At 36.7% G+C, this 22,775-nt stretch overlaps 1 protein-coding gene across 5 annotated transcripts in view; it reads right to left on the bottom strand.

Moving 5' to 3' along the window:
* LOC308550151 (fibrous sheath-interacting protein 2-like) overlaps positions 1–22,775 on the bottom strand; it is a 102,727-nt gene that overhangs the window by 56,176 nt on the left and 23,776 nt on the right. The window contains exon 2 of one of the 5 annotated variants that reach the window (XM_081123623.1): positions 22,232–22,368. The exons of the other annotated variants lie outside the window; for them this stretch is intronic. The gene's annotated coding sequence lies outside the window, so the exon portion shown is untranslated. The remainder of the gene's footprint in view (positions 1–22,231; positions 22,369–22,775) is intronic. 5 annotated transcript variants of the gene reach the window in all.

Here is a 22,775-nt window from a genome sequence, read left to right as displayed (position 1 = left end):
AAGGACTGGTAAGGGGGGTGGGGCAGGGTGGAATAGGTCAATGGATAGAAAAAGGGACATCTGTAATATTTTGAATAAAAATTAAAATTAATTTAAAAAATAAAATAAAATAAAAACTCTTGATAACTGGAAGAGTGAAAAAAGAATTTTGAGATATCACAGAGACAGTAATTGCAGGATGTAGCTAGCACCACCCTTCGGATTGGGGGAACAAGGAAAGAGGTTGTTAAATCTTAGAAACATAGAGGAGGGACCCCATGGGGAGTCAAACTTCTGAGGAAGAAATGTACTCATGTTGCTTATGTGGGGGCTAGAGAAGCTGTGCATGAAGATTCTCTTTCTGCAGGTATTGGAAAATCAGTCACAATTAACACTATATGAAGGAACTTCAGCTGCTTGGTGAAGTGTTGCTGGGCTAATGCTCACAGAAACAGAAAGAAGGCAGAGAGAAAACTGAAAGCCAACAGGAAAGAACAAATCCCTTCTTTCTCCTTCAGTTTCTCATTCTCCTTCCAACAGCCCCTACTGACAGAACCTAATGGGGAACTAGGTCACAGTACAAAAATAGTTTGCAGAGTTCAGTTCCTGGCATCACAAAGCAGAATGCAGAAGGGCTTCAGAACTTAGTAATTTAATAATTGGCACAATGTTGGTCTTAGTTTATTAAAATTTTACTTATCAATAAAATACCACTAGGTGACATAATTTGTAGAAGCTTTATAAGGATTCCAATTATCCTATTTTTTATGCAATTAACAAAAATAAAGATGTTTGGAGCACTTTGCCCCCTTCAAAACACTCAAATACAATTTCATTTGATTCTGACAAAGCAGATGATGTGAAACAGCAATTTTCAACTGGTGTCCCACAAGGATTTTTAAAACATTCAATACCTGACTATTTAGTCAGGGGCACTGACTTCTTTTCCCTTAGACTGTCAAACAAAAAAAATGACAACAGCCAACACAACAGCTATCCAGTGTGAATGAATCAAAATTATATCTTTTTCATCAGATCATCAAAAAATATATTTTTTGGTGTTCCTCAGAATTTTAGTAATTAGTATATGTGTGCTATAAGCTGAAAAAGGTTGAAAATCGCTGATCTGAAATATTCCTAGACTTCTTTGTTCATAATTCCATTTCTCAGGGAAAAAAGTAAGCAATAAGGAAATGACTATTCTGAACTCAATTCTAACAAAGAGAGACTGATTAGAGAAATGAAGTAACAGAGACCCTGGGAGAAAGCAAACATGCCATCTATCACCTTTGTATTCATGTAGTCAGAGAGAGGAATGCTGGGACATGCTCAAAGTCGTGTTGCTCTTGAGGCTCCATGCTACCACTTCAGAATTTTTTTTTTCTTTTAATATCCTTCGACATTGTCCTCTCCTTTGAAGATCCCACCATTATATACAACTATTATTCTCTTCCCATTCTCATCATTTTCCCTATCAACCTCTAAGATCTCAAGCATCTGGTCAGGATCCTCCTTCATCCCCCAAATCCTGTCACATTCTAGCTAACTTAATCACATACATCAAGCATCCACTAACCACTAATTGCACAGTTGTCTGACCTAGACCCCTACAACAAACTCCACTTCAGCAGGCCTCTCTCAGGAAATACCCCAAATTTTGTCATTAGTCAGAATTCCTACCTTCCTGAGGTCCTGAAATCTGAAACTAAACTCCACCTAATATCTCTAATCAGTTCAATCATCTCAAGTCTTACCTATCAGTAAATCTGCCTCTCAAACCATTTTTGCAATTGACCAGCCCCTTCCTTTTACTTATGTCTTTCTAACTTAACATTTATTCAGTGCTTACTCTGCCAGGCACTATTGTAAGTGCTCTATGGGTATAACCTCATTTAATTCTCACAACACTCCTACAAAAGATATTGCTGCAATCTCATAATCAATTATTTCCACCATTTTGTAGCTATACCTTCAATTTCCTCTGATATGCACTACCCTTGTGGGTATATTTTATTCTCTTTGACTTCCAGTCTACCAAAGTGAAATCACATAATTATAGGAAAAAACTGCATAATTAAACTGACTGGCTCACATTCCTAAGCTAGGACCCCAAAACTATTCAGTAGCCCCTGTATTTACCTGTTAGATTCCTTTCCCACTTCTAGGGTAGAGTTCCCAAGCTATAACCCTCTCTTCAAGCTGCATTTTCTATTCTATTCTACTACTCTACTCCACTCTACTTTATTCTATCACCCTCACTCTCAACCCATAACCTGGCCTACTTCACTGAGAATATAGATACCATTAGGTATAATTTCCCTCTCATTAACCTCCAAATCCATCTACGTGAGCTATTTCTTGTTTCTTGTCTCCAGTCTCAAGGGAAAAATTTGATTCTATCCATTATTTCCTACTTCAGGGTCTCATTTCATCAGTCTCTCTTCTGTCTTCAATCCTTTAGTCAACAAATATTTGTTGAGCATCTACTATATGCCAGGATCTGTTCTATAAACATGAAAACGTAAGTGAACAAAACACAGATCCTTACCCTTGAGTAACTTACATTATAGCTTCTTGATTGGTTCACTGGTCTTAGATTTTCTTTTTTTAAATATTTTTTAATTTTTCAACTACAGCTGATATACAATATTACATTAGTTTCAGGTGTATAGACATGTGATTAGGTATTTATGTAACTTACAAAGTGATAATACCAATAAGTCTACTTATTCATATGACAACATATAGTTACTACAGTATTACAGACTATTTTCCTTATGCTGTACTTTACATCCCCATGACTCATCTGTAACTACCAATTTCTACTTCTTAATCCTTTCATCATTTCACCTATCCGCCTGACCTCCAGCCCATCTGACAACCATCAAATTGTTCTCTGTATCTATGAATTTGTTTCTGTTTTATTTTGTTTTTTGGATTCCACATATAAGTGACATCATCTGGCACTTGTCTTTCTCTGCATGACTTTTTTCATTCAGCACAATACCCTCTAGATTCATCCGTGTTGTTACACAGGGCAAGATTTCATTCTTTATATGGCTGAATCATATTCCATTGCATATATGCACCATTTCTTTACCCATTCATTTATTGGTGGACACTTTGGTTGCTTCCATATCTTGGCTATTGTAAATAATGCTGCAAGGAACATATGAATGTATATGTCTTTTCAATTTAGTGTTTTGGGTTCCTTCAGACAAATACCCAGAAGTGGAATTGCTGGGTCCTTCTTTGTCTATTATTATAGCCTTTGTTTTAAAGTCTATTTTGTCTGGTAAAAGTATTGATACCCCAGCTTTTTTTGTTTCTTTCTGTTTTCATGAAATGTAGTTTTCCATTCCTTTACTTTCATTCTGTGTGTCTTTCAATCTAAAGTGAGTCTCTTGCAGACAGCATATGTAAGGGTCTTGTTTTGTTACCCATTCAGCCACCAAATGTCCTGATTGTAGCATTTGACCCACTTGCCTTTAAAGTAATTGTTGATATATATGTATTTATTGCAATTTTATTATTCATATTTTTATCTTTTTTCTTCTTCATTTCTTGAAATGTTATCAGTGAGGAGAGGTCCATGTCTCTGAATAATGCTCATACTAAAGGGCTTCTTGTGATATCCCAACAAAGGGAATTTTCTGAGACTCTAACGGGAGGATGAGATATTGTGGAAAGCTTTATTTCTGTGGAATCAAACTACTGAGTTTCCAAGGTCCCACTTCCCTTTTTCCACCCCAGAAGTGTAGCTGTTGCTTCAAAAGGGCTAGAGTCAAAGCCAGTGTCCAGAGTTTCCGTTCTATGTTGAAGCACAGCTGCAGTCTAGTATCAGGCTAGCTGCAGTCCATCAGCCCATTGCATGTGGGATCCACATGGACATGGGGCACACAGGCGAATGCAAGAGAGACAAGAGAGTGAACTCTTTTTTGGGGGGGCATTACGTATCCCCAAATTTTCACAGGCTTGCATTGGCTCAACCCATTCTAGCCAATGATTTCTGTTTCCAGATTTGACTGACAGGTATCTTCCCTAGTCACCTCAACTTCACTGCCTTTGCATCTATCTCCCCTTTGATGGACCCCCTTCCTCAAGTGATGTGGGTAATGGGCCGGTGGTTCCCTGGGGAATATAAAGTTGCAGCTTCCTGGTGAAGCTGCCCAAATGACATGCCTATATGTCTGACCTCCCCTTGCCTCCCTTCCTATTATTAATAACTAGCTAGTTACAATGATATCAGTAATACTGTTTTGGTGGTGATGAACTCCTTTAGATTTTTCTTATCTGGGAAGCTCTTTATCTGTCCTTCAATTCTAAATGACAGCTTCACTGGATAGAGTAATCTTGGTTGTAGGTCCCTGATTTTCATCACTTTGAATATTTTTTTGCCAATCCTTTCTGGCTTACAAAGTTTCTGTTGAGAAATCAGCTGACAGTCTTATGGGAGCTCCCTCATAGGTAACTGTCTTTCTCTTGCTGCTTCTAAGATTCTCTCTTTTTCTTTAACCTTTGCCATTTTAATTATGATGTGTTTTGGTGTAAGCCTATTTGGGTTCATCTTGTTTGGGACTCTGTGCTTCCTGGTCTTGTATGTCTATTTCCTTCACCAGGTTAGAGAAGTTTTCCATCATTTTTTTCCCAATAAGGAACTTTTCAATATTCACGTAATTGATTTCTAGTTTCATACCATTATGGTTGCAAAAGATGCTTGATATGATTTTAATCTTCTTAAATTGATTTAAAAGTTTTGTGGTCTACTATATGATCTATCATAGAGAATGTTCCATGAGCACTTGAGAAGGATGTGTATTTGGCTGCTATTGATTGGAATGTTCTGTATATGTCATTAAATTTGTCTGGTCTAACATGTACTTTAAGTCCAATGTTTCCTTGATTTTCTGTGTGGATGATCCATCTATTGTTGAAAGTGGGGTGTTGAAGTTTCCTTTTATTTTTATATTGCTATTTCTCCCTTCAGATCTGTTAATATTGGCTTTATATATTTAGGTGCTCCTATAATGGATGCATTGTATTTATACATGTCATATGTTCTTTGTGAATTTACTTATTTATCATTATAAAATTACCTTTATCTCTTGTTACAGTCATTGACTTTAAGTCTAATTTTGTCTGATAGAAGTATAGCTACCCCAGCTTTCTTTTGGTTTCCATTTGCACAAAATACCTTTTTCCATCCTTTTTCTTCAATCTATGTGTGTGTGTCCTTAAAGCTGAAGTAGCCTTCACAGGGCTCAACTAGAATGAATTATTACATTTTAACCATAGCCCTAAGAAACAGCTCCTTTAAAAAAAAAAAAAAAAAAAGCTTGTCTGGCCAGTGTGGCTCAGTGGTTGGGCATCGACCTATGAAGCAGGAGATCAGGGTTTGATTCCTGGTCAGGGCACATGCCCTGGTTGCAGGCTCAATCCCCAGTAGGGGACCTGTAGGAGCCAGTCATCAATGACTCTCTCTCATCATTGACATTTCTATCACTCCCTCTCCCTTTCTCTCTCTGAAATCAATAAAAACATTTTATTTTAAAGCTTAAGTATCTTGTAGGCAGCATATAATTGGATCTTTGTTTTTAATCCACTCTATGCCTTTTGATTGGAGATTTTAGTTCATTTACATTTGAAGTAATTATTGATAGGTATAGATTTACTATTACCATTTTATTCGTTTTGTATTTTTTTGTAATTTCTGGTCCTTTCTTCCTCTCTTGCTCAGTTCCTTTGTGATTTGATGATTTTCTGTAACAGCAGACTTTGATTCCTTTCCCTTTTGTGTATTTACTACAGGTTTTTGCTTTGTGTTTACCATGAGGCTTACATAAAACATTTATGACTGTCTATTTTAAGCTGATAACAACTTATTTTCAGATGCATACAAAAGCTTTACATTTTTACCAACTCCATTTTGTTTTTTTATATCACAATTTACACATTTTTATATTATGTACCCATTAACAAATTATTATAGTTATTTAATACTTTTGTCTTTTAACCTTCACACTAGAGTTATGTGATTTACCCATCACCATTACAATATTTGAATGTTCTGGAGTTAACTATATATTTACCTTTACTAGTGAGTTATATATTTCGTATGTTTTTATGTTACAAATTAACATCTTTTTATTTCAGCTTGAAGAGGTCCATTTAGCATTTCCTATCAGGCTGGTCTATTGGTAATAAACTTCTTCAGCTTTTGTTTGTCTGGAAGAAAACTCATCTGAAGGACAATTTTGCCTAGCAGAGTACTGTTGGTTGGCAAATTCTTTCTTCCAGTACTTTAAATGTATCAAATTCCCTCTGGCCTGCAGTTTCTGCTGAAAAAATTGTTCATGGTCTTATGGGGGTTCCCTTGTATGTAACAAGTGCTTTTATTATTCTCTCCTGTCTTTAACTTTTGATAATTTAATTTTAATGTGTATTGGTGTGAGTTTCTTTAGATTTATCTTATTTAGATCTCCTGGGCTTTGTGGAGCTACATATGTTTCTTTCCCCAGCTTAGAATAGTTTTTATCCATTATTTCTTTGAATAAGTTCTTTTGCTCCTCTCTCTTTCTCTTCTTTTAGGACCCCTATAATGTGTATATTTGTCTACTTGTTAGTATTCCATAAGTCTCTTATGCTATCTTCAATCTTTTTCATTTTTCTTTTTGCTTCTCTGATTGGATGATTTCTTCTGCCCTGTCTTTGACTTTGTTGATCCTTTCTTCTCCTTGACCTAGTCTGTTGTTTACCCATTCTACTGAATTTTTCAGTTAATTAATTTTACTATTCAGCTCTGTGATCTGTTTGGTAATTTTTAAGTATTTGCTATATCTTTTTTAAAATTCTCACTTTGTTCATGCCTTATTTCTCCTGACTTCAGTGAGCCCCTTATGACTCGTATTTGAATTTTCTTCCAGGTAAATCTCTTTATTTCCATTTCATTAAAATTTCTTTCTGGAGATTTGTCTTGTTCTTTTGTTTGGAACATATTCCGTGTGTGTGTGTGTGTGTGTGTGTGCGCGCACACGCGCATGTATGTGTTTTCCATTTTCCTTGCCTTTCTGTGCTATTTTCTTCACACTAAATAAAAACAGCCACCTCTCCCAGTCTTGACAGAGAGGTCTCCTGTAGATGAACCTCATCAATCAGCTCAGCCCAAGTTCTTGGTTATAAATTAAACCTGTGTGATTATCCAAGGCACCACCTTTGTTCTTATGGCTCCCAGTAGGTGAAGTTGTCAAGACCCATCTGTATCCCAGGCAGGAGGATTGCAGTCAGCACCTAGCAGTAGGATAATCAGAACATGAACTCTCAGACAGCAGCTGGTAAAGAATGTAGTTAAGCCCCTTCCAGGGAGAAAATGGATAATGGGTATTTTTGCCTGCTCCCTTTGTGCTGAGCCCAGGTGTATAGCCACAGATGGTATTCCTGCACCCATTTAAAAACTGGTTTTTTTAAATTTCTATAGTTCTGTAGAGCTTGTGAATGCAAGCACTGTTGGCTATCAGAGCTAGATGGTTTGAAGGCCCACCCCTCAAGCTGCAGCCACAAAATCTGGGGACCCAGACATGTATACAAGCTCCTTCCAGGGAGATACTGGGAACTAGGTTTTATTGTAGCGAGCCAGAAGGTAAAGGCAAGGGAAATATCCAACAGCTTCCCCAGTGTTCAGGAGGGATCACAGCCAGCCTCTAGATGTATGCTAAACTCCATCAGACAGCTGCCTATATACATCAGATTATTTTTTAAGGAAAGACTGAGAGATGGGTATTTTTGCCTGCTCCCTCTGTGTTGAACCCTGGGTGTATAACCACAGCAAATGCTCGCATTTTCCGTTTACAAACTGCTTCTTTGCTACAATGCTGTGGGACTTGTGAAGGCAAGCCTCATTGGCTATCAGAGCCAGGTGTTCTGGGATCCTGTATTCAGGTGGTAGCTACATGCTCAGATGCCAGATGTGCATACAAGCTCCTACCAATGACATACAGGTGACTTGGTTTTACTGTTGGAGCAAGCAGAGGACAAAGGCAGAGGAAGTGCCCTCCACTGACTCTTTCAAGCTCAAAGGATGATCACAGCCAGCCCCTAGATGTATGCTAAAATTAGAAACCATACCCTCAAGCAGCAGCTTGTAAAATAGGCAGCTGGATTCCTTTCAGGGAAAGACTGGGAGATGGGCATTTTTACAGGCTCCTACTGCTCTGAGCCCTAGACAGACAGCCATGTCATATACTTGCACACCCATTAAAAATTCCTTCACTTTATAGTCTTATGGGTCTTGCAGACACAAGCCCTGTTGGCTTTCAGAGCTAGGTGTTTTGATGGTCCATCCCTCAGGTGGGAGTCTTAAAACTAGGGGTGCTAGATGTGCAGTCCAAACTCTTTGCTCTTCAGAAAGAAGCTGGGAGTTGGAGGTTCCCTCTCAATTGTATGGGGGAAGGGTTTATGGCAAGTGTGTCTCAGCCTTTCCTGACTGTTTTTATGTGGGTATTTTCTCATTTGCCCAATGTGTAGCTGGTGTTCAGCTAGTTTCTGGATTTCTTTCAGAAGGAATTTCTTCGAGTGTAGCTGTACATTTGGTGCATCAATTGGAGGATGGATGTTCAGGAGCTTACTATGGTGCCATCTTGGTCAACTCTACAAGTTTTAGATATTTTTAGTAGATACTGTGAAATGGCTCACTCAGTACATGTTCTAATCCTTCTTCCAATATGCAGAGGCTAAAAAGCTAAAAACTATTTCCCAATCCTTCTCACCTAGGGTTCTAGATTTTAAGTTCCTACAATCAGATGTTAAACCTGGCTTTGACACCCATTTTGGTTGGTGTGGCTTAGAAAAACAGTGCCACAGTCTGAAACAGCAACTGTAGTAGCAGCTTCCTAACTTGAAAGGCTACTTTCTGCTCAGAGAGGCTCTGGAGCTGATAGCTGTAGTGGTGTCTTCTTGATGCTATAGCTTCTGATTGTGACAAAGGCAACAATCCCTTGGCAGCTAGTATGGCTTTGGAAACATTCCTGGAAGTTCAATCTAAAGTTTGTAAGTCATTGATGCTCTTTCTGCTTAAATAAGTTAGAGTGATTTTTATTCTCTGCAACTGAACTATAACCAAAATGTCATTATTATTTCCTCTACAGCAAATTCCCCTTTGGGAAGAAAAAGATCTGTGACCAAGAGACAGGTTTCTCTTTGCATATTTGACTTTGTCAGTGAAGTGGGAGCTACACCCAAAAACATGGAATAGCAAGCAATGATTTCTAATGGGTTTCTGTGGGCATCTGGGGTGTTGAAATTTGGTGTAGCATTTGAAAACATATCTGAATTCCTTGATTATAACTTAGTGTTAAAATATCATGCCACTGTTTTTGCTATATATCCCTTTCTATAGCATGTAGTATCATAATTTTTCCAAATAAACATATTTAAAAAGCAGTCATTACTCATCTGCATGCACCTGCAGGCCCTGCAACACTGGAGCACAGGGTCAAAACCCCAATAGGAAACATAAGAAAACTCAGAATCAAGGTCTCTTTACTGCTGGAAACTCAAAGCTGTTCCATCTGAATTTAGCTGCCATTCTTTCTTCATCTCTGTGCCCTTGAGAAGCTCTCAGTGTCATATCCTCTACCTTTAACCCTACTTCAAGTAGTGACTGATGAACAGCTGAGAAAGATGTGTGATGTTCTCCATGGCTTTGACTTCTATGATCCCATCATTATTTTATAGGTGAACAAGCAATAATCATAAAATAGAACCAGTAAATTTTTGTGCCAGCCTGTCTGGTGACAACAAATATTTATTGAGTGCCAAATGTATAAAGCATTCCGGGTGATTGAGATACATATCAAAAAATAGACCTACTTCCTACTCTTAACACACAGGTACTGGCCATTTCACTTCTGAGTGTTTCTGCTTACTTGTAATGTCGTAGAGATGAAACAAAAAACAAAAAGCACAGATGCAGATCTTAATCTGAGATGCATTTCTGCACCTATAAAATAAAACTCACCTATAATCCCTTATACTATAATAAGTAATTTCATCTCACTAGTATACTCAGACCTGGAAAAGTCCAAAATTTAACCATTTTATACTCCCTGTGTATAGAAAAACTAACAACCAAATATACCCTCTATATCTTGATAGGGGTTGATACATGCATGCTAAAATCTCTAGGAAAGAACTACAATTATGCCTGCAATTTACTTTGAAGAAAAAAAAACCTGGCTTTTCCATGTGTCAAAACTTACCTAATGGTACACTTAAGATTTAGATTTCACTATTATATAAATTTTACCTTTAAAAAAAAATGAACTGAAAAATACTAAACTCAGTTAGTTACATGCATGATAAAATGTCTAGGAGTGAAGTACACTTATGCCTGCAACTTACTTTGTTTTCAATTAGCAATAATCAATCCTTGGATAAACCTCATTGGCTGTGATACTGCCACTGTGCAAAGCTGCTTGCAAGTTATTATGAAATGCATCAAAAAATAAGATGGATAGGTGGAAAGCAAACATAATGTTAACAATCATAGAGTCTAGGTAATAGATACTTTCAACAATCTTCCAAATTTTCTTTATATTAAAATTTTTCATAATAAAAGTTTTGGGGGGAAGAATGGTCCCCTATAGGCAACCAATCACAATTTTCAAATTGGCAGTAATCCTGGAACCACACTGAGACACACAGATAAAGAATACTAAGGAGGGGAAAACATCAATAGCAAATAATGCAAATATGATAGGTCACAGAAGGAACTGGGGTTTATTTTCTAGGCACATGCAAGATGGAGGGAGGAGTAAAGAACATTAAGGACCTCATTAATAACATCCTGGTAAGAAAAATCCTACAATCAGCAGCTAAAAACTGTGATACCAATTTTGTGTGTGTTTTTTAAAAATATCTCTAGGGTGTGTTTTAAAAATATTTTTATTACACTGAAAAAAGAAAGATTGTTTGCTTTCTATTTCAGGTTAATCAACTGCCATCAATGTCTTCTAGGGAGAGGGTCACACTCAATGAAGTGCCCCTACTGTAGAGCAGCTTGGTGGGTTTGGGGAAGTGGGGAGAGACAGAGAGAGAAAAAGATGGAGAGGAAATAGGAGAGAGCATCAGGGAAATTAGAAGGAGATGGGAGAGGGAGGGGGATCTGAAGTTTCAGGGTTAAGAAGAAGAAAAGAGGAGCCAACTAGGAAAAGAAAAATTGAAACAAAATAATTCAGTAAAACTTCATGTTGGTAGGTGGCCAAAGGACATCATGAAACCTAAGAGGCTGACTGTTTGCATAAGTGCTGTGTAAACTTTGCTGCTATCATTTCCCCAAATCTTCACTAAAGGCTCTTAAACTCAAGAATGTTTTATGCAAATGAGCTTTTAGTAAACACATAGCAGGGAGCTCAGGTTTTTTTTCTGGGTCAGTGTAGTGAAAAAATCTCCAGAAGGGCTTCAGATTCCTACAGGCCTTTGGAATGAGAGGTGTACAAGTCAGTTTTTTATTGGAGATCTCTGGGGCTCAGGATGAATGGGAAGGGAGCTGTGTTTCTCAGACATTGACATATTCAAGAAAAAGCTGGCCTGCACAGGAAAAAATTCAAACTCACTTTTTCTTATCCATTTTTAACCCAGAACATTCTCATTATCAGGTTTAGAAATTCAGGAAGGTCATTTTCAACTTTCGTTAATGTCTTTTTTCATGGGGTAATATTGCCACCTATTGGTATTTGTAAAAAATACCCTTTATAATAGTTTTAAACTTGCAATTGTTTGGCAACCTTAGAGAGTCTTCTATTTACTAACAAATTCTTCCTTTGTGTTGTAACACAAAGTAGATGAGGTTGTTTGTTCTCAAAGACTTTACATTAATCTAATAGTAACAACAAAAACACCTTCTTACCTTTCAGGATTCAGGCACCATTTCACTAGTAAACCTTTCTTGACAGCAGTTCCCCATCCTTCTGAGGCAGAAACTGATCACTCCCTATCTTAGGCTCTATTCTACCCTGTACATATTTCTTTCTAAGTGCATACAATATACTACTATTGTACCTCTTTTATGACAATGCCTTCCATAACCAGACCAGAAACTCCTTAAAATTCAAGAATTGTATCTTTTCTGCATTTATATTCCCAGCAGCTGGAACAAAACCTGTATATTGTAGCTATAAGCATATAATAACTAAGTAAATGACCATAAAATAGCATAAGCAAGGCAAACATCACTCTATACAAACTTTTATTAATTCAAGAGGATTTTAAATATTTTTAACTCCAGATACACAAATTATGTTCTTGTGTATATGGTTTCTTTTACCTGATCAAAAAAAACCCCTACATTTTACAAAATTCATATACATGAAACCAGTAGAATAAAGAACAAATATAAAGTTACTTTAGCAGGCAATTTTTCTATCGGTATCTGATTCATTAATTCTTAATTATTATAGGATAATATAAAACAAGATATTGATAAATTGTCATTAGCTTTTAACAGGCAATGAAGAAGAAACATTTAGCGTAAGTTAATTTTATTTATTTGATGAGTCAGCATTGCTATAGTACAAAGGAATAGGAAATTTGTATTATTTTGAATTCTCCATCTTAATTACATAACCCAAGTTGCAAACAAAGTTAAATTTGAGATCTTTCGAGATCCTCATATCAATTCTAGCAAACTCCCAACCACCCAGACCTCTCTGTAAATCAAACATCCTTATAGGGAAAAAGATACTTTGCCCTCGGCCAAGTCTCCATCTGAGTCAAACAAATAGAGGAGCCCTCTCCCGATCCAAGGTGGTGACAAACTAGGGGAATGTTACACTCACCTCCTCCCAGGACCAAACTGGAATTACAACTAAAATATAAAACAATCAGCCTGAATACCCAACTGAAGATTAGCCAAATAGAAGTCTTATAACCAAGGATTTACAGAAGAAGCCACAGCAATACTGGTAGGAAAGGCAGAAATGCAAATGGAAAAAAAAACTTGGAGTAGCAATACTTATACCTGACAAAACAGACTTCAAAACAAAGGCCATAAAAGAGACAAAGAAGGTCACTACATAATACTAAAGGGATGGACCCAACAAGAGGATATAACCCTTATAAACTTACATGCAACCAATATAGGAGCACATAAATATACTTTAAAAAAACTCTTGGTGGACTTTAAGGGAAATATTGACAGCAATACATTCATATTAGAGGAATTTCACACCCCACTGTCATCACTGGATTGATTTTCCAGACAAAAAAACCAACAAGGAAACAGCAACCTTAAACAACACACTAGATCAAATGGATTTAATTGATATTTACAGAACATTTTATCCCAAAGCTGCAGAACATATATTCTTCCCAAGTACACAAAGAACATTCTCAAAGACAGACACATGTCAGGACACAAAATAAATCTTAACAAATTCAAGAAGACTGAAATCATATCCAGCATCTTCTCAGATCACAATGGTATGCAACTAGAAATCAACTAAGATTAAAAAAAAATCCAACACATAGAGGTTAAATAGCATGTTATAAACAATGAATGGGTTACCAACGAGATCAAGGAAGAAATCAAAAATTAGCTGGAAACAAATAAAAATGAACATACAACAACCCCAAACCTATGGAACACAGCGAAAGCAGTCCTGAGAAAAAAGTTCATAGCATTACAGGCCTACCTCAAGAAGAAAGAAGAATCTCAAATAACATTCTAACCCTATATCTAAAAGAACTAGAAAAAAACAACAAACAAAGCCTAACGTAGAAGTAAGGAATTAATAAAGATCAGAGCAGAAATAAATGACATAGAGACTAAAAAGTATATACACAAAAGATCAATGAAACCAAGAGCTGGTTCTTTGAAAAGATAAACAAGATTAACTGGGACTAGAGGGGTCATACCTCAACATAATATGATAGGCCTACAGCCAACATCATAGTCAATGGGCAAAAACTAAAACCATTACCCCTAAGAACAGGAACAAGACAGGAATGTCCACTTCCACCACTCTTATTCAATACAGTGGCTGGAAGTCCTAGCCACAGCAATCAAACAAAAAGAAAACATAAAAGGCATCCAAATTGTAAAGGAGGAAGTAAAATTGTCACTATTCACAGATGACATGATATTGTACATAGAAAACCCAAAAGGCTCAACCAAAAAACTACCATATTTAATAAATGAATTCAGCAAGGTAGGAGGATACAAAATTAACACCCAGAAATTAATGGCATTTTTATACACCAATAATCAACTCTCAGAAAGAGAAACTAAAAAAAAATCCCATTTACTATGGCAACAAAAAAATTAAGATACTTAGGAATAAACTTAACAGAAAATGTAAAAGACCTATACTAGGAAAACTACAGGACATTGAAAAAAGAGATAAAGACATAAACAAATGAAAGACTATACTGTGTTCATGGATTGGCAGAATTAACATCATTAAAATGTCCATACTACCCAAAGCAATCTATAGGTTCAATGCAATCCCTATTAAAATACCAATGGCTTATTTCACAGATCTAGAAAAAATACTCCAAAAATTTATATGGAACAAGAAAAGACCCCAAATAGCTACAGCAATCTTGAGAAAGAACAAAGTTGGAGGGATCACAATACCAGATATCAAGTTATACTACGATGACACTATAATGAAAAACCCCTGGTATTGGCACAAGAACAGGCATATAGAGATCAATGGAACACAATAGAGACCACAGAAATCGACCCACGCGATTACGCTCAATTAATATTTGACAAAGGAGACAAGAAAATACATTGAAGGAAAGACAGTCTCTTCAATAAATGGTGCTGGGAAAATTAGGCAGGTACATGGAAAAAATAAAACTAGACCACCAACTTAAACCATACATAAGAATAAACTCAAAATGGATAAAAGGCTTAAATGTAAGACGTGAAACCATAAAAATCCTAGAGGAAAACATAGGCAGCAAAACCTCAGACATCTCTTGTGGCAATATGTTTGCCGATACATCTCTTAGGGCAAGGGAAACAAAGAAGAAAATAAACAAATGGGACTACATCAAAACAAAAAGCTTCTGCACAGCAAAAGGAACCATCAACAAAATGCAAAGGGAGCCCACTGTATGGGAGAACATATTTGCCAAGGATACATCTGAAAAAGGGTTAATATCCAAAATATATAAGGAACTCATACAACTTAACAAAAGGAAGACAGACAATCCAATAAGAAAATGGGGAAAGGACCTAAACAGACACTTCTCTAAGGTGGATGTACAGATGGCCAAGAGACATATGAAAAAATGCTCACGGTCACTAATTATCAGAAAGATTCAAATTAAAATAACAATGAGATACCACCTCACACTTGTCAGAATGGCTACAATCAACAAATCAACATATGACAAGTACTGACGAGGGTGTGGAGAGAAGGGAACCCTAATACACTGCTGGTGGGAGTTCAGATTGGTGCAGCCACTATGGAAAACAGTATGGAGTTTTCTCAAAAAAATTAAAAATGGAACTGCCATTTGACCCAGTGATCCCACTTCTTGGCATATATCCTAAGAAACACAAAACACCAATCAGAAAGAACATATGCCCCCCAAGGTTCACAGCAGTGCAATTTACAATTGCTAAGATCTGGAAACAGTCCAAATGCTCATCAGTAGATGAGTGGATGAAAAAGCTGTGATACATTTACACCATCGAATACTATGTAGCTGTAAAAAAAAAGGGGGGGGATCTCTTACCCTTTGGGACAGCATGGATGGATCTGGAGAGTATTACACCAAGCAAAATAAGCCAGTCAGAGAAAGACAAGTATCACATGATCTCACTTATATGTGGAATCTAATGAATAAAATAAACTGATGAACAAAACAGATCCAGAGCCCTAGCAGGTTTGCTCAGTGGTTAGAGCATCAACCCTTGGACTGAAGGATCCTAGGTTTGATTCTGGCCAAGGGCATGTACCTCGGTTGCAGGCTCAATCCCCAGCGTTGGCTGGAATGCATGCTGGAGGCAACCAATTGATGTGTCTCTCTCACATCCATGTTTCTCTCTCTTTCTCTCTCTCCCACTTCCACTCTCTCTGAAAAGCAATGGAAACAATATCCTCGGGTGAGGATTGAAACAAAAACAAACAAAAAAACAGATCCAGAGACATTGAAACATACAACTGACATATATCAGAGGGAAGGGGGGGGGGAGAGTAGGAAGAGGTTAATCAATGAACTTATATGCATATATTCATAGCCCATGGACAAGTGTTAGTGTGGGGAAGGCCTGGGGTGGAGGAGGGAGCATGGTGGAGGAGGCCAACAGGGGAAAAAAGGAGGCATCTGTAATACCTTCAACAACAAAGATTAAACCTATTTTAAAAAAATAAACAAGATTGATGAACTTTTAACCAGACTCATCAAGAAAAAGAGAGGAGGCACATAAATTAAATCAGAAATGAAAAAGAAGTAACAACTTCACAGAAATACAAAGGATTGTAAGAAAATACTATGAACAACTATATGCCAACAAATTGGACAACTTGGGCAAAATGGACAAATTCCTAGAAACATAATCTTCCAAAATTGAATCAGGAAGAATGAGAAAACCTGAATAGACTGCCAGCTGTCAGAAGGGAAGGATTGGGGGGCTGGGTGGAAAAGGTGAAGGGATTAAGCAAGGGGGAAAGAAAAGCTCATATATACAGCACCAGCATGGTAACTGCCAGAGGGAAGGGGCGGGGGAGGGAGAAGAGGATGAAGAGATAAATGGTGATGGAAGAGACTTGACTTCGGGTGGTGAACACACAATACAGATGATGCATACAGAATTGTACACCTGTAACTTATTTAATTTTATTCACCGATGTCACCCCAATAAATGCAATAAAAATTTAAAAGTAAAATTGAAGAAAGAAAGACAAGAAAATTAAGTTCTGTAATTACGTATGGCAATGGATTAACAATGAATGGTAACTACACTTTTTGTGGTGATCATTTCACAATATATACAAAGATCGAGTCATTATGTTGTACATCTGAAACTAACATAATGTATGTGAATTATATCTCTAAATAATTTGTAACAGAGTCTGGCTATACATTCTTTATCAGTAATGTGATTTGCAAATATTTTCTTCCAGGTATAACCTGCATTTTCAGTGTTGTAATAGCCTCTTTTATGGAGTAAAAGTTTTTAATTTTGATAAAGTCCAATTTATCAATTTTTTTATTTCATAGGTTGTGAAAGAACTGTCTCCAAGAACAAAGTGAGTTCTTACAACCAAGTGTAACAGAGAAGGTCAGATAATTTTGAGAATATGATGAAAGTAATATATTTTTTTGCCAATAAGAAGCAAAAATGTAATTCCAAACTTAGGTTGGGGGAGCTATAAAGAGAAGTCATTGTCTTAAATTCTTAGGTAATTTTGAAAAAATATTAAACAGAATAAAAAATAGCACACTTCACCTTGATTCTAAAATCATTATTAAGTTCATGACTTTGGACCCAGAGATGAAGAAATGTAATCATAGTGTACTATTTGGTTCCACATTGTAAAATCGTAATGAGTAAAATAGTTAAATATTTTCCACTGGTTTTAACTTTTAGAATAAAATAAAAGCATGGAAGAGTTAATTATGATTACAGAATAATTATGATAACACTAACAAGAACCATTCACATAGTACTTATTATATACCAGTCCCTGTTTTAAATGCTTTACATATACCAAGTCACATAATAATCATAATAATCCTGTGAAATAAGTACATTATCCTCATTTTACAATTGAAAGTGAGGCACAGAGAGATTAAATAGCTTACCAAGTTCACACAGCTAGGATGTGGTAAAGCTTGGACCTGAACCCAGGCAGCCTGGCTCCAATGTCTACATTCGTAAAAACCACAATGTTATACTGCCTTACTTAAGTAGAATGTAAATATTGATAATTTCAAAGTAAATAAATAATTTCAGCATTGATAATTTCAAAGTAAATAAATATTTGACAGAAGTTAAAAGGCAGAAAGGGTGTAAGAGTTGAAGAAAGTGGCATGAATGATAATAGTGCATCCTCACTTTATAAAAAAGGGGATATAAGAGATGCTGCTAAAAGTTAATGGAAGGCAAAATAGAGGTTTAAGTATACTATAGTTGCAAAGATAGAGGAAATAACATCAATAAGATATAGCTACATAAAATTTGAAGGAAGGTACAGTAGCACAACAGTAGTCTAAATGAATTAAAGCCTAATCTTTAATGGCAGGTCATCAATAGTTACTGCCTTAGTTGATGAATCAAGGAATAGTGATATATTACTTAAAATTATAGACACACCTACCAGAAGACAAAAAGAAATTATTAAAATCAGCTTACGGCATTTCAGATAAGCTAGTATAGTACTGCTGTTAAAAATATAAGCTCCTGCCCGGCCAGGCATGGCTCAGTGGTTGAGCATCGACCTAGGATCTCCAGGCAATCGGGATTCGATTCCCGGTCAGGGCACATGCCCGAGTTGCAGGCTCAATCCCCAGTCGGGGGCATGCAGGAGGCAGTCGATCAATGACTCTCTCATCATTGATGTTTCTCTCTCTCTCTCCCCCCTCTCCTTCCTCTCTCTGAAATCAATACAGATATATTTAAATGATATATATAAGCTCTGAATCAAAACTTTCTGGGATCAAAGCCCATTCTTCCACTCAGTATTAACTATTATTAAGGGAAGTTACTCAATCTTTTTTTCCTCAATTTCTTATCTGAAAATGGTTATATGCTGAAAATAATTAATTCATATGGATGTTACGAGAATTAAAAGAGTTAATACACATAGAATCTTAGGTCTGTGACGGGCCCACGATAAGCCCTAAATAAACATTAGCCATAGCTATGAATTAGAGGAAAGAAAACACACACACACATAGTAAGTTTACATTTAGCTCTTGACTTAGCCAAGGATACAAAATCTTTTCACTAGTGAGGTTGCCACTCAGAGCAGGAGCATATGTAGCACAGCTTCCATTGGCCTCTAGAGTCAGGCACTACTAGGGTGTTCCAATGTGTGACAAACTCAACTGTTATGATTCCACTTCTCTTTTATGCTCGAAGCTAACATCACCAATTTGGGAAGAACAAGCCCTAACAAGCTATGCCCTTTAATGGAAAGAAATTACAAACATCTGGGTTCCTGCTGATTCCTAAGACAAACCAGTGCCAGTAAGGTCACAATTCTATCTAAGGGAAAAAAGTAGAGTCAATGTTCAGATGTTCCTGAACAGCCATGGTTCTTCCTCCAGCTTTTTAGTGTTTGGAAAGACTTTTCCACCATATTGCCTCTGTGGAGTAGAACTGGGATTCTGATCCCTGTGGAACACATTAAAACTCATGGACCTGCCACAGATCTCATTAGTTCATGAGAAAGAAAAAAGGACATATATAAAAATATGATGAACTTTAAAATATATACAAGATAAGGGGGAAGGTAGAATAAAGACACAGAATTTTGCAAAATGAAATAGAACAATTAGTGTTTGAAAAATAAATAAATCGTTCTGTAATAAGATAAAGCTGCTTGGAGTAAACTGGATTTAAGTTGGGTTGAAAGTAAAAAAGCATTCTAAGAAAAGAAATAGAATAAGCAAAAATAGGAAAGCAGCAATGCAAAAGGAGAGCTTAGGAAACATAAGTACTCCAGCTTGACTGAAGTAAGAGATTTACATGAAACCACACTGTGAAAGACCATAGAGAACCTAGAGCTTTTGGGTGTGTGTACTTAGCAGAAATATGGCAGAGTAAGGTACTTCAAAAGCTTAATCTCTTTTCTTTCTACACTTATTCTCTAGATGATTCAATCGATCTCATGGTTTTCAGTATTATCTCTATGCTGATGACTCCTGAACTTCAGTCTAGTATACCCATGTGATATCTAGATAGTCTTGCTCTGCTTGGATGCCAAGTAGGAGTCACAAACTTGGCATATCCAAAGTTTAATTCCTGAAAACCCCTGCCAAACCTGTTCTCTCAGAGCCATCTTCACCTCAGTTAATGGCAACTCTATCCTTCAGCTGCTCAGGCCAAAGATCCTCAAATAATTATTGAGTCTTCCTTTCCCCTCACATCCAATCCAGCAGGAAATTCTGTTGACTCTACCTCAAACATATCCCAAACCAGAATACTTCTCACTGCTATCTCTGAGGTCTGAGCCACCATGATTTCTGAACAAGATTTTTGTCAAAGCTCCTAACTAATCTCCCTGCTTCCTCTGGCTTCTCAATATAGTTGTCAGAATGACTCTGTTAACATGTAAGTCAGAGCATGTCATTTGTATGAGAAAAATCCTCCAAAGGTTAGCCATCTTATTCAGAGTAAAAACCATACTCCTTAATTGTGACTTCCAAGGCTCAATCTGTCTCTTCCCACTCAAAACCTCTCCCCCAAATACATACCTTGCTTCCTACTAATCTTCTTCCAATTCACTTTGCTCCTCCCCAGTATTCAAACATGCCAGGCATGCTTACACCTAAGGTCTTCTGCACCTGATATTCCCTTTGCCTGGAACCTTCTTACCCCAGATATACACTGCCTTCCCCATTCACTTCCTTCAAGCCTTTACTCAAATGCCACCTTTACAAAGGGCTTTCCTCACCACCTAATCCAAAATGTCAGCCTTTCACCCTTGATTCTCTCTCTCTCCTTCATTTATTTTTCTCTTTTGCAGTTATCACCTTTAAACATACTGTGTATTTTGCTAATTTGTTTTTCTTCTACCTCACAGACTAAAACCCACCAAATTCATAAGTTTTTGTTTGCTTGATTACTACACCTTTACCGCCTAAAGAGTCCTTGGCATATAATAAGTACTTGATAAATATTTGTTAAATAAATAAAAGAACATGGCAATGCTGACTAAAATACACTAAAAAAGAAGAAATTAGAGTTAGAATACCGTATTTTCAAAAACATTCATTGAGTACTATCTATGCTGCAAGGCCTCTGGGGTATACAAAGATGAAAAAGACAAGGTGAGAGAGAGACACAATTAAATATAATCCAAAATAGATATTCACAATTTTCATGTGAGAGTTAGGAGGCCAATGTAGCAATCTAGACATCAGGCCCTATATTGTATAGAATACAATAAAAATGGAAAGGGTCAAATGTGATGATGATCATAACAAAGGACAGAAATACTTGGTAGGGTTTTGTGACTAGCTGAATAAGGAGAAGAAGACCACTAATTGTCAAGCTTAGGGAATGACAAGAATGGCAGTGCTATTAAAAAAAAAAAAGGTTTGAAGTGGATGGAAAAATGATAAGCCCAGCATTTGTCTGAGGTAATAGCAAACCATGTGAAAGAAAATTTCAGGACACAGTTCTAGATTCAGAACTGTGACTGGTGGATAAGAAATATAGACCTAAGAGTTATTTTCCTACAGAGAGATAATTGAACTAAAAAAGATGAGATTTCCAAGAAAAGACTAAAAGCAAAAGCAATGGGAAATAAACTTAGAGCAGGAAAAGGAAGAAGTGCAAATTAACATGATAGAAAAAAAAGTTAGAGAGAAAGAAATAAAACCAGGACACCTCAAAAAAAATTTTTATGAAAATAAAATTTAAACCAGGCTTTAAAAACTAACCAAGCTGCTATCCACTTTCATATTTAATAATTTCACAAATATTTCAGTTAGGTACTCAAAATCTCAAATGAAATTGAGGTGATATTTCAGTTTAGTCTTGACTTAGAATTGTCACACTAGTGTAATCAGTTATTTTCCTGGTAACTTCTGAAACAAAAATACAGCTTTCTACTTATGTACATTTAATGGATTAGAATGTGATGTAAGATAAAGAATATGATACAACAAAACTCTGTTACCCAGGAAAATACCTAATATCATAGCAAATTGCCCAGCATTCTTTATAAATTATGTAATTCAATCCTGCTCAGCATCCGGCCCAGTTCCATACATATAAGGAATATTCAATATATAATTCACTTACAATGATAGCAAATAGGACAAGTAAGAAGACACAGATATAGGTAAATTTAAAATAATTACCTCAGAGGGTAGAGGGGAAATGAGGAGTTATTATTTAATGGGTATATACTTTCAGTTTGGAAAGATGAAAGTTCTGAAAATGGACAGTGGTGACAGTTGCACAACAATGTGAATGTACTTAATGTCACTGAGCTGTACACTTACAATGGTGAATTTTATGTTACGTGTATTTTACCACAATAAAAAAATAACTAGTTCAACTCACGTTTTATGCTACAAAATAAACTTTAATTCTCCGGGAGCAATGAATGACTGCAACAATGCTCTTATTAATCACAGGTTTCTGAATTCATATAACTATAATTCGGTAATGAGGAGGAAAAGCTTGGATCCAAGATGAAACTGACAAAAGAAAACAGAGAACAAGATGAAAACAGTTTTTCTTCACTTAAAATAATTTTCTGAGACAACAAGATGGTGGCATAGGTAACTACAGTACCCACTGCCTCCCACAACCACATCAAAATTACAACTAAAATACAGAACGATAATCACTCAGAACTTCCTGAAATCTAGCTGAACAAAAGCCCTACAACCAGGGAACTGAAGAAGCATCGAGACCAGTAGGGGGGCGGAGACGAGGGGCAGAATCACAAAGACAGGCTGTGGTCCCACACCCAGGTGCCACGGTTTAAAACCAGGAGGGTTATCTCAGCGGTGGAGGTTCCCGGAGAAGCGAGGGTCCTAGCCCCATATCGAGCCCCTAGCTCAAGGTTCCAGTGCCGGAAAGAGAAGTCCCCACAACTTCG

This window comes from Miniopterus schreibersii (genome assembly GCF_964146895.1).
Source record: "Miniopterus schreibersii genome assembly, chromosome: 1".
Lineage (NCBI taxonomy): Eukaryota > Metazoa > Chordata > Mammalia > Chiroptera > Miniopteridae > Miniopterus > Miniopterus schreibersii.
This window is presented reverse-complemented; position numbering and strand designations above follow the sequence as displayed.